General features: G+C 46.0%; 1 long non-coding RNA gene across 1 annotated transcript; it reads left to right on the plus strand.

Annotated features, from left to right (window-relative positions):
- Positions 1-11295: 11295 nt before the first annotated feature.
- LOC144175806 (uncharacterized) lies at positions 11296-13419 on the plus strand. The gene is made up of 2 exons (XR_013323697.1): positions 11296-11680; positions 12994-13419. It is a non-coding gene; the product is annotated as an uncharacterized LOC144175806 (long non-coding RNA).

Raw genomic sequence — 13419 nt, forward strand, 5'->3', positions numbered from 1 at the left:
GCATTCAGGCGAACGGACACAAGTCTGAAACCTTCCTCGCTCTCAAAAAGAAGGTCTATAAAATCACCCGACTCATCTGGCGTATTGCAAACGGGCATTGCGGCATGAAGGAAAACAATCGCGTAAGATTAGTTCGCACTTTTGTTCAAAGGAGGATAACGTATGCCACTCCGTTCTTGGACATTAAAAAGGACCAAGAACACAAAATTGACGCTATCATTAGGCGAGATTACAAGCTAGCTATCGTGATACCGCTTACCGCATCGATCGAACGCTTCGAGGCACTTGGGCTACACAATACGCTAAGCTAACTCATCGAAGCTAACGCTTAGCGCGACGAGAACGACTAACCTACAGCGCGACTGGAAGGGACATCCTCGACTCTCTTGGCATCACCTATCCGAGTACTGCAGCAACCAAAGTCTCACTACCTCCAGCTATAAGAGAAAGCATGCACATTCCCCCTACTCCAAGAAACATGCATCCCGTGCACAATCTCGGGCGAAGGCACGCGCGGGCCAAAGCCCTACGAAAAACAGTACGAAAAATTGGCCGCGTATCTGCTCCTTTCGTTGCAAATGTCGTTAAAAGACGATAGTCTTTATCGAATTTTGCCAAGTAAATGCCTCCCTTCGCTTTCCCGCTCACCTATCATGTTATTCCTGTTGCGTCGCGCTCCTCCCAAGGTAAAGACGCCAAAGGTTTGCTTAAATCATTTTAAATTTCCCGCGTTCCACTGCTCCAAACCGGGTGTCTCGATGCCAACGCTGCCGTACGGCGAAGACGCGTGTTAATCAAGGCGCCCTACTTCAACGTTTATAGAACCGCGTTTCCCTAGTCCACGTGCGTTCTAAGCAGAACGTGGAACCTATCTCGTGGAACCTTTCGTAACTCTTGCCACTTGATTTCTTAATTAAGGCGACGACGGAGTGATATTTTTTTCTTCAGTTGATGAAGTATTTAATCTCGCCAAAATCAAACATGTACGATTTTTTTATAAAGGAACGCTGCAAATATCACTTCTGTATTAATTTGTTGTCTTATATATGCGTAATATCTTGTTTTTCTTCAACAATATTGACAAGTATGAACATTACACCGGACTTAGACGGGCACATTTAGCCGTGACTATATAAGACTATTGCGCAGGCATAGTTTTACTTTGGCCGGGTGGCTGAATCGAGTCACAGACAGAGACGGACAGACAGACAGACCTACAGACAGAGAGACAGACATACAGATAGACCAAAATTTCTGGGTTTAAGTAGCCCAAGAAAGACTATCGTCTTTAAAAGCAGAGAACGTGGCATACGTGGGCGCTGCCGATTACTTAGGCCCCGACGCCATTGCATTCGTGGTAGTCGATCGGGAGGGAAATTCCATAACTTCAGGCTAGATTCGCACGAACGAACCGGAAGCGGGAGAAGAGGCGGTCATAGCGCTGGCAATGACGGCCTTCGCAAAAATCAAATTTGTAATCAGTGATTCCACATCTGCCATTACAAATTTTTTGAGATGGCGAATCTCACCAGAAGTGTCTGCAATCCTTAAATCTGTGCTTCCGTCGCGATGCGCGGGCCGGCAAAATCTACCTAATATGGCAAGCTGCCCACTCCGGCCTGACCGGGAACGAGTGCGTGCCCGACGCTGCTCGAGGATTCACCGACTGAGCTGGCGTCGACCCTAACACTACATTCTCCCATTTGCTCCGATGGTCGGGCAGGGATCGACTCGTATCCTACAGGGGCATAACAAATCACTACCGTCAGAAACGGGACCACCCCCCCCCCCCCCGCCCCCCCGCGCTCAACCGTCACTGAATAAGACGCAATCCGTCGTAAAGCGACTCCCTCAGACGAATTCGTATCCGAACCCGGTTATGTATAGCAACTGCTACCCATGGCAAGATTCCGACAAATGCTACAAATGTAAGGAAAGGGCAGATCTAGCACATACGTTATAGGCCTGCCCGCAGGCGGCTACACCCGAGCACAGTATCACTCAGGCGGAGCTATGGGAGACCGTGTTGCTCAGCTCCGACCCAGAGGAGCAAGTCTGGGCCGTCCAGCTGGCCGAAGACGCTGCTGGAGCCCAAGGGCTCTTGCCCGACGCCTGGGATCACCAGCCTCTCCCAATAGTCATTTCTCTCTCTCTCTCTCTCCTTCTTGAACCGCGAGTTGCGGTTTGGCATGCTGCACACCAGCTTACCTCAGCAAAACACAACTGCACTATTCATTTAAATGCAAAAGCATTGTGTAAATGTTACGCACCGATTTAAAACCCAAAATGACGACACGCAAAATGGGTTTCGTACTCACCTGAACAAATAAAGCGAATGTCAGTACGCCGTCATCAAAAAGCGTCTAGGCCGGTGTGCTGTCTTCGGGCCGGACCGTGCCCTGATGCGCCAATTGCAAAGCGCTCGCGCGAAATTCTCGGTCCGTTACAGGACTGCCTTTCTTTTCCTTGACCCTCGAAGCGATCTGCGCACGCGCGGTAGCCCCCCCTTCGCTCACGCCACTGCGGCTGGCGCTACTGATTCCTTCCGGAGCTGTAATGCGCCGTTGGCGCGGTCTCAAAAAAGTCTTTTCAGCGGATCATCCGGACCGAAAAAATCTAACCCATTTCCTACGTCGAGAACACGTTGAGAAAACGATTACTACACCACTCAGACAAAACAGGAATTCTAAAGTGCGGCTTTGCGACGAATTGCGAGGCCAAGATAAATCGGCCTCCCCCGAAATCGTTTTAGGTGCATCTACCTTGCTTGGAAATCTGTTTCGACCAATGTATCTCCGAAATACACGTCTTAAAGACATTTTGTGGTACCTGGGGCCCGACAGATGAGCGTCACCGGAGCATTCCACCCGCAACTCTCCTCTCATTCCCGTCCTTTAATTCTCCATTCTTATTGGCATTTCCTCATCGAACGCTGGACTCGTGAGTGGGGGGGGGGAGAGGAAGGCGGCCGGAGGGAGTGACCCCGCAAGACGGTGATGATGATGATGATGATGTATTGGGGGTGTTTTGAACGTACCCCGCAGAGCGCGTTTTCATCACTGTTGTCTTCTTCCACTTCACTTCATGACACTCTCCTAGCGAAAAGCAAGCGGCTCTAAATAAAATTTGGGCGGCTATTATAGGCAAGATTTGCACTCCCCCCTCTCTTTTCGGAAAAGAACGTGGACACCATGATGCATATGTCACGGATCCTACGACTGTTATTAAAAACTCTTCACAACCGAAATCCTTCGATTCAAACCTACGCAAAAGCAAGTGAGAAGCCAGGTTCAAATTCATTCCATCTAAGTTCCCGAACCATGAAAACATAGTATAGACCGACCGGCGCTGGAATATCTGAAAGTAGCGGCAACAATCGTCACAGTGGATTACAATGGAAATGTTTGTGACTGCGTGACCCTCCCCACGCAGAATAACGCAAGAAGCGGTAATTAAGCTAGGCAATTTTTACAGACAAAAAAATATCATTATAGACGAAAAACCTAAACGCTTCGTAAATATTCTTCCATCCACAATGAAGAAAGCTGAAACTACACGGTCACCTAGGCGCGAGGTTCTGGAACGTATCGAGGCTGCTGAAGAAGCAGAACGCGAACTCACATACCGGGCTCCTTGCTACCATGACTGTCACAGTCCCCTAACGCAAAAATATGCAGAACACGTTTCTATGCCTAGGAACACGACCCTTCGCGTGCCGAAGGAGGCTGTCAAGGCTGAAGAATAGCAACACTGCGCAGGATAGAAAACAATCTATAAATTCACAAATCTGGATTGGCGAAGTTGTTTGGTGGGAAGCATCCAAATTTAACTAAAAACTGTGTAAAATTTGGATGACATGGACGCTCTTTCACGCGGCCTAGCCATGTTCAAGGGTAAGTTCAGTAGCTAACAGCTGAAACATTACATAATCACTTCTGCGGAGAAAATGGAGGCAGCTTTGACCAGCTCTTCACCTCTTGGTAACCGTGAATCGATTGAGAGGGCAGGGAAGGAGCTGCAGTATCTGAACTCTGGACTTTTGGTAACCCTGCCTAAGCTCCCACTATTTCATCAAAAAAAGTATTCTCTTACTATCTCAGTTTACGGAAAAACCAAAGCATTATGACCGGCCACGACATAAGGGAATCAGCACTTTGAACCATCGACAATGTCGCCTGCTGGCTGAAACTGATAAACACGAAGTAGCCGCAACCTTCCACGCCCACATCATAAGCCACAGAATCGTAGGTGGTGTCTGTCGTTACTGTGACACGATGATTTAAAACCATTGATGCTATTCTTGCTCTCCTGGCGGACCTTCAATGTTTCGGAAGCAGAAATGGTAAACTAAGCAATTTCGTTCCAAAACGCACTTTCGACTTAGAAGTAACGCTATCACTTCGTATACCTGACTACTCAAAGTGGATGTTACTGCAACCTTTGTTATTTATTTTTATATATTTATTTAAGAAATGTGCGGACGCGTTCATTAAAACAAGAGTGGATACGCCGAACGTGAATTTACCAAACTACCGACAACAAGAACGCAGTAAATTCAAAGTCCAGAAAGAAGGCGGTGCTTCACGCCATCCAGGAAACCATTTGAGTCAAAAATACGAAAGCGAAATGGGTCTCGATCTTCCACGGTTCTACAGAAAAAAACTGAACATGTGAGTATTTTAAATATTGTGGTAGTGGGAAACGTATGGCCATGGCGCATACCCCCTGTTACCAGGTGCTTTACGCGGTAAGGTAGATTTGTAGATTTTTTTTGCACCAAAGCTATACTACGCTACATCTTTCAAGGTAATTCATCACCTAGCAATTACCTTGAGGCACCGGCGCCCACGTTGCGCCGTTGTTTTCAAGCACGTTTTTACGGAGCACTGTGTGGATATTAGCTGTTTTCGCTTGTGATAATTAGGTTTAAAAGTGTTCAACCTGAGCCATCATTCCCGGAATGAAATGACGTTATAAACAAATGTAATGCCCCCGAAGATTCTGAAGCCTTGTAAGGTACGAATGCCGTCAAATAAGCAATAGATTGGGCGAGGAGTAAAGTCAACCATACTTTTCCCACACAAAGCCATTTTTCGTCTAATAGAGAGACAGAAGATTGTATAATAAGAAAAAAAGAGGTAAGCCCTACGTGTAAGAGATTTCAACCTTTTTCAAGAAACCATAGCTTTCGTAATGCGGATGCAGTAATATAACATATTTGAGATGATCAAGGGTGTCTCAGAGCCATATGCAGCCTCCAAGATTTTTCCATAATCAGCTGATTGTCGGTCCAAACATTGTTCACCGCCGCTTAAGGGCAACCTTGAGAGCCGCTGCTTTGACAAGTTATTTATGCAGGCCGAGTTAGCGCCGGTGCACGATAACTATCGCTCCCGCACGTTTCGTATTAGGCATAAAATTCGTTCAACACCACCCCAAATATTTGCCAATTTGAGCGTTTTAACAGGGAAGCTGTTTAGAAAATAGTAATTTTTCGTGTCCGCAGTTTTTTATACCAAGAAATGGCCGATTGGCGTATTCATGGGAGGTTGTGGCCGTTACTACGCCAGGGTGGCCAATCCTGCTCTGGTGAGGGAGTGCATTACCGGCAATGGTCGCCGGGGTCAGGCCGCACCCCAAGCCCCTTTGTGCAATTCCATCAATACGCGGATTTTTTTTAATCCGGTGGGAATTGTCCGGCACCGGGATTCAAACCACGGTCCTTCTGCACGCGAGGCGGATGCTCTACCTCTACGCCATCGCTGCCACGACCTGAACAACAAGCTAAGCCACAACCTAAAGAACAAGCAGGGTTCCGTAAAGGTTATTCAACAATAAACCATATTCACACGATCAATCAGGTGATAGGGAAGTGCGCTGAGTATACTGAACCCCTATATATAGCCTTCATAGATTATGAGAAAGCATTTGACTCGGTCGAAACCCTAGCAGTCATTCAGGCATTACGGAACCAAGGGGTAGATGAGCATTATGTAAGAATACTAGAGGATATCTACAATAGGTCCATAGCTACCATCATCCTCCATAAGGAGAGCAGTAAAATACCTATAAGGAAGGGTGTCAGACAAGGAGACACAATTTCTCGAATGTTATTCACAGCATATTTACAAGAAGTATTCAGAACATTGGATTGGGAAGAGGTGGGAGTAAGGGTTAATGGAGAATACCTCAGTAACCTCAGATTTGCTGATGACATTGCCTTGCTAAGTAACTCGGGGGACGATTTGCAAAGCATGCTTTCCGCACTGGACGAACAGAGTAGAACCGTGGGCCTGAAAATTAATATGCAGAAAACTAAAGTAATGATCAATAACCTCGGGACAGCACAGCGGTTTGAGATAGGTGGCGAGACAGTGGAAGTGGTAAGCGAATATATATACTTAGGGCAAGTTGTGATCCCAGATCCCAACCATGAGGCAGAGATAATTAGAAGGATAAGAATATGGTGGGGTGCATATGGCAGACATTCTCAGATAATGAATACCAGCCTACCATTGTCGCTGAAGAAGAAAGTGTATGACAGCTGCATCTTACCAGTACTCACCTACGGGGCAGAAACCTGGAGGCTCACTAAGAGGGTTCAACTTAAATTGAGAACGACTCAGCGGGCAATGGAGCGTAAAATGATATGTGTAACATCAAGGGACAAGAAGAGAGCGGAGTGGGTCAGGGAACAAACACGTGTTAAGGACACATTAGTATAGATTAAGAAAAAGAAATGGACGTGGGCAGGGCATGTAATGCGAAGGCAAGATAATTGTTGGTCATTAAGGGTAACAGAGTGGATCCCTAGGGAAGGCAAGCGTTGCAGGGGGCGGCAGAAAGTTAGATGGGCAGATGAGATAAAGAAGTTTGCGGGGATAAATTGGTCACAGTTGGCACAGGACCGAGGTAATTGGAGAATAATGCGAGAGGCCTTTGCCTTGCAGTGGGCGTAGATAGGCTGATGATTGTGATGATGATGAAATTGCCGAGCGCAAGCACGTGAGCGCGAGTCTCGCGGCAACGGCCGGGAAGTTAAAAAAACCAAGAAAATGTCTAGCGCTCATCTGTGCTTGCCTCGTGTAGACCGCCCAGCTTTTCTGCACACGTTGGTCGAGCCAAGCAAACCCACCTAGGAGGATTGGGCAAGATTGCGGGACCGCCCGGCAGTTGAAAGAACCAAGAAAATGCCGAGCGCTCGTGTGTGCGTACCTCGAGCAACCACCCGGCGTGCCCAGCGCACGTGTGTCACGCCACGCATATTCACTTAGAAGGATTTGCCAAGTTTGGTCCCAAAAAATCTCCACCGTTCGTCGTAATCATGGCAACATTTTTGGTAACGAGAAATTCACGTAATAGCGGACGCCCCTCCAAGGTGATGTCCAGTATGTTGGGACCCTTTGACAACATTGTTGGGTCCCTGTGTACATTGTATGTATATCTGTTTTGCTTAAAAAAATTATTACTTGTAAAGAAATAAAAGAAGCTCACACTTAAAGCCCCAATGATGGAGTAAAGGTCGTTGCGGCGGCGAGGAAGAAGCAAATCATCTGAAATCGAGGACGTAAAACTTCGTGATTGTCGTGAATGTTGCGTACAGATTCGCTACCTTCAACTATTACGCGTAAGTGTGAGCTTCCTTCATTGTTTTTCTCAGTCAATGGATCGTTCTACTATATCGGAAACAGAAATCACACTTGTCAGCACTGGATATATAACCATGGCCGCGCATGTTTACGAGTGGTATTATCTGCCAATTGGCCGCAACTGCATTGCTGAACTGAATGGAGTCTTACAGCTCTCTACTATTATAAATTCTAGAAGGCAAAAGAGTAATTTATGGAGCTTCGTATAATTTCCCAGTACTGGAACCAGGAAGATAAAAGTGCACGCCGCATACTAGGATTATCCAGGATTTGTGCATTAAAGAACCTGCTGAAGAGTGCTGCAAATGTGGATAAGCGGCATTCGGCGCTTTTAGACCGAATTCTTGTAACACCTGAGTGCAAAGGAATTCATCGTACTAGCGAACATTAAGACAGAAACAAAGCTAAACAGAAGACGAGCCACACGCTAGAACTTCAACTTAATTTATGCCACATCCATAGTAAAACACCAATGAGTACGTAATATTTTAAACGGTTATCATAAAGACGCAGTTAAAACAAACAAAACACCATCGCTCATATCACAGGCCACATGACAGCGCCGACCCATATAACATGGCGGAAATTATACCCACACGTGCGAACAGCCTTCATCGATCGCCTATGCGCAACCGGCTTCCCCTCTCCGAAAAATTGATTTCCTTTGCGAAAAGCGCCAAGGATGGTGCACTGACGCATATTTCCTTTTCTCTTCCTATCAAGAAAGCTTCCACAATTTCTCGGTTGGTTTGAGAGGACGACCTAAACATGACGCGTGTTGGGCAAAAATCTGGTGTGCAACCCATGGATCACGGCAATGATATCCCAGGTGGCCAACCCCCATCTGCGCCTTCACAGCCGCATCGTGCCCTCTCAGCCTTACATTAAAGCACCTGCCTGTTTGGCCAATGTAGCACTTTTTCCACGACAGGGGGATCCTGTAGACCACCCCCGTTGCGCAATTCACAAACCTACTTGTGTGCCTTACGGCACAGCTGGGCTTGCAGCAGGGGTTATTCACCCTACGCACCATCATTGACAGCCTTTCAGTAGCGAAAACACCACCTTTACACCATACTTCCCACCAACCTTTTTCAGGTGGTGGTACACTTGGTGTACGTAAGGCACAGCTACCACACGAACTTTCGCCCTTTGGCATTCAGAACCGCGCATGTGGTCTGTTTTGAGATCCTTCACAAGGCTTTGTGCTACAGAGGCCACCATTTCAGCTGGAAAAGCTGCTGCTTTCAGTCTTTCCGCTTGCTTCAGCAAGCTAGCCTGTATTTTATGCTGGCAAGAACCTGGTAAGCGCCACCCTTAGAATGTTATTTGCAATGCCTCGATTAACAAGCTTTGAATGGGCTGACTGATAGGGCAGGATGCCCTTTTTACTACGCGGAGCATACTGCCAAAAAGGCTGATCATTCCCAAGGTGCAGGCGCACATCCAGAAACTGCAAGACACCCACGTTTGGCAACTCGTACAGGAACTTCAGACCACCTGTACACTCAGTAAAAATGCCTATCACATGGGCAACAATGCTGTAGCTATCACCGGGCACAACTTGTTCCAACAACTCAAGGTAATCGTCGACATACCGGCATATCGTCGACATACCGGCGCTCCCAAGAAAGACATCGTCGTGGAAAGCCGTCTTCGGATGCTAGTGTTTATGGTGAACCCCACCACAGGGCTGCCATCAAGATTTCCCGGCCTCAAGTTCGTTTAGATCGAGAGGGTTATTGGCCGGATCCGCAACTAATCACTGACTTTTCTAGGTGTCGGCTTTCGGATTCAAGGCCAAGGCGAAAGTTCAGTGCTCTGAGAGCAAGGACTTTCTTTGCACGAAAGAGGAAAATAACTGATTTCTGGATTTTCACTCCAAGTGAGTGCCAGAGGTAGCCTGAAGTTTAAATGTTTGCGCGATCCCTAGATTCGAAAGACAAATATGCAAAACCTTGTCCCGATTGGCATGCTTCACGTGCAACTGCCTCTTTATCTCATTTGAAGTGAGGCGAAAGCTTTTTATGTTAATTTAAAAATTGCAAAGCTCCCCACATAACCTAAACCGACATTTGTTGACCAGCAAGAGAGATTACGTGCAGTTCCTTTTTTCCTGTATGCCGGACATAATTCTTCCGTAAGCCATTGTATTCACTGTCTTTGTAACGCTTCGCAAATTTTTAAGAGCGTCTGAGGAGAAAAAAAACGCAAGCAATCTTTGTGATAGACCATTTAAAATTCGGCATGAAAAGGAACACGCACCGAGTAGCATATACAAGAAGTATTCTATTGCCAACTTTCCGACGTTACACGATTCTCCTTTGTTGTCTAACGACATTAACAGGCACCCAGATCTAGATGTACAATGACGTAGACCATACTCGACACGTCATTAGCTTCAACATTAGGGTTACCTTAAGTTAAGCCTATCACTTGCAGTAGCGCACAACCGCAAAGTTATAGTTGCCAAAGAATACGTCTAGCTTTTGCTTTCCTGCAACTGCCAATACTCACACAGTGTCACTAAACGTAGACCACCGCATAGCCGCGGACGTGTACTGGCTAAAACGTACCGCCGGTTGTTTTTTTTTTCACTTTGTACTATTCTCGCTCACACTATGTTATATACCTACAGGGTAGTTCCCCCCCCCGAAGAGGCAAAGCTGTATCGGCCACAGCGTCCCCTGAATTTGGCGTGCATTGCGAGTCCCGAAACTTACACGATACGTTCAGGACAGAACTGAATGCCTTTACTCTGTGATGCTACAAGCATAGACCACTGGCACCTGTGGCTGAGGTGCAAACACCAAATGGTAATATTGGAAGTGTACATCAAGCTTGCCAGATAGAACACAGAAACGGACATTTTCATGCATTAGCATTTTTCATGGCTGAGGAAAGGTGGAGGAGACACACCAGTGGTTATAGTCGAAGACTTTAATGTTGTTATCAGTAAACGCGACAAGGTGGATTGTTTCCTTTGTTTTGCCGGAGGTAACTTTGAACTCACATACTGCCAAGACCCCAATTTGTAACCACGTCAGGGAGAATACGTTCGGGTTTGGTAGGAAAAACGAAGCCCTCGTCGCTACCGTTACTCTAAAGCAATGAATCACCGCGTCAGCAGATTCGGTGTTTTTGCGACAGCTTCCCTGGACGTTCCCTTTCGGGGGGCCATGATGCTTCATTAACTTTATTCTATTACTCAATTTGTATTTTATATTTTCAGCCTCTTGTTTGGTTATTCATAAAGTCTCAACGAATCGTTTTTTCCTCATTTCAGAATATTTCTAGCTGACTGTTCAGGTAAAGTCTATAACTGAAAAAATAGTGAAGTTCCAAGAAAAGGTTTTCACCCAGCGTTTCGTAGACGGCCGTGAAAATTCTTTAGATCAAGGCCCATACATATGCCCGCGCGTGCACCGCTTGCAAACGTTGTCGTTGTTTGTTTAATACACCTTCGCAAGCAGACAGCAAGGCCGATGTAGGCGCTTTTCTTGGTCCGTGAATGAGCGCCCCGGGTCTTGCCTTTCTGAGCGTTTTGAGCAGATCCAGCACTAGAGGCAGCAAGGCAGGAAGCCAAGGTCACTTTCTATTTCTGTGGTTCGTGATTGCGTTGCGTCGAACACTTGCTGGGATATTTCGAACGATCGTGGCCTTCAAAGATTATGACTGCATAGTACTGTTTTGCGCTTGTACTTTGTTCTTTTACCTTCAGGAGTTAAATGAAGGCCTGCTGCTGTGACATCATGTTTTAGAACCACAGTAACGAGACGGAGAATGTGCCGTCGTGTACGGCGGGTATTTCTCGCACACGCTTCGAATCTTAATTGGCAGTGTGCCTGGACGAGTCACGTAGCATTTGATTTGGAAATTCTTAACTTGTCCCTTCGCCAGCGCCGAATTGATGAAATCACGAAAAGCCGTCCTTCTTGTATTGCCGCATTTGCAAGGCGCCCTGCGGACTGTATATAAACATCGAGAACGCCATCAGATGCAACTCCATTAGGCGGCAGAAACAGGCACAGGTGAGTACGAATTTGCCTCTCAGGATTTTGATGTTTGTGGTCGCGAAGGAACAAACTCCTTTCGTTTCAATTAGCCGTGAAAGGTTTCATTAAAGTTTTTCTGATAGAGGGGTGTCTCTGTGCACATGTCTTCTGGATGGGGAATTCAAGAAAACTTGTCAATTTTCAAATGGCTATGCTTTTCATGTATTTTAACGTAAAAATAGTTGCTCTACAATCTATTTTAATTTGAAAGCGTGTGTTTCACAATCTATCTTAAAGAAAAAGCGTTTTTGGCGAAGTTGGTGAAAGCAGCCCCCGCTTCTTTACAGCTGGTAATTTTCAATTCTCAGCTGCAAGAGCTTTGTAGAATTCGAGGGTTGAAATAGGAAACTCAGAGCTCCCTCACTGAACACTTTCCAGTATTTCACCTCAATTCAAACTCATCTAACTTTGTGAGCTTTTCTTTGAAGAAGGAATAAACGTCTCTATAAAGAAGTTAGCCTTAGGGATGAGGTACCTTTGAAGCTGAGGTTGACCTCCTTAGGTGCAAAGCGCATTCGATTGCCAATCATTTTCACTCTGCACATCACTCTGCCGCGGTGGTCGTTGACCGATGTGCTCAATGGTACAGAAATGCTAGTTGCTATTGAAGTTTCCTTAGAATCTTTGAAGCCGAAAGCCAGGCGTACTATTGTGATGGGTACGTTTTATATAGATATAAACACGTCCACTCCACATCCACGCCATTTTACCATCCGTAATCTACTATGATTCAACCTAACCCGCCTAATTCTACCTTAATGAATGTTATTCCACCATATTTCGCATAATGTACCTTAGTCTATCGTAGTCGACAATAATTCCGCCTGTATGTTCCTTACGCCGTCTTATTTCGTGTTAGCTTAATTTAATTCATCTTAAACAACACATTTTGTAGCTTTATTAAAATTATCTATATTAATTCATTTTAATTCTACCCGCAACCCACATTACTCCACCGTAATAAGTCTCCTAACCCAAGGTAATCTATCTTAATCCATCTTAATCCATTGTAATTCACCCCAATTCGTCGTACCCCACTTCATATACATCAAAATCAGCTAATTAATTATTGCTATCAATATGTAATAAATAAAAATAGCATAGTGAATTATTTTACTATAGCTTAGTCCCTAATAGTTCGCCATAATCTAAGAAATTACATATTATGAATTATTATTATGAATAAATATTCAATCATTAAAATATTTTTGTAATGTATAATCGCCTTCAAGACAGGACTCTTGATATATAACTTTCTTCCATATCTTCTCGTTTGTTCCACCTTTCAGCACACGTCATGATAGCCACAAGAATCATTTTGATTGGCCTGCTGGCTTTGGCCCTTGTTTTCACTGTCGCAACGGCGCAAGGCTTCCCAGGAGGGGGCCGTGGCGGTGGTGGACGTCCATTCCACGGCGGTGGAGGACGTGGAGGCGGGCGTCCATTCCACGGCGGTGGAGGACGTGGAGGCGGTGGGCGTCCATTCCGTGGGGGCGGCGGCGGCCGTGGAGGTGGAGGTCGTGGCGGTTTCTTCTAACATCTGACAAACTCATACCGGTATCTCACTGCTAGTCGTGACGTGTGAGTGAAAATCCGTGGTGCTATCTACTGGTAGTTGTGATCACGTGCGCGCATGCAAATTATGTGTATGGTATTGAAAAAGAGCTACCAATGCTCCTGCCTAATAAACCATGCCAGCTCTGGCTGACACGTGA

The sequence above is a fragment of the Haemaphysalis longicornis genome, unplaced genomic scaffold (assembly GCF_048455015.1).
Source record: "Haemaphysalis longicornis isolate Haplotype H1 unplaced genomic scaffold, Haemaphysalis longicornis Haplotype H1 scaffold_3, whole genome shotgun sequence".
NCBI lineage: Eukaryota > Metazoa > Arthropoda > Arachnida > Ixodida > Ixodidae > Haemaphysalis > Haemaphysalis longicornis.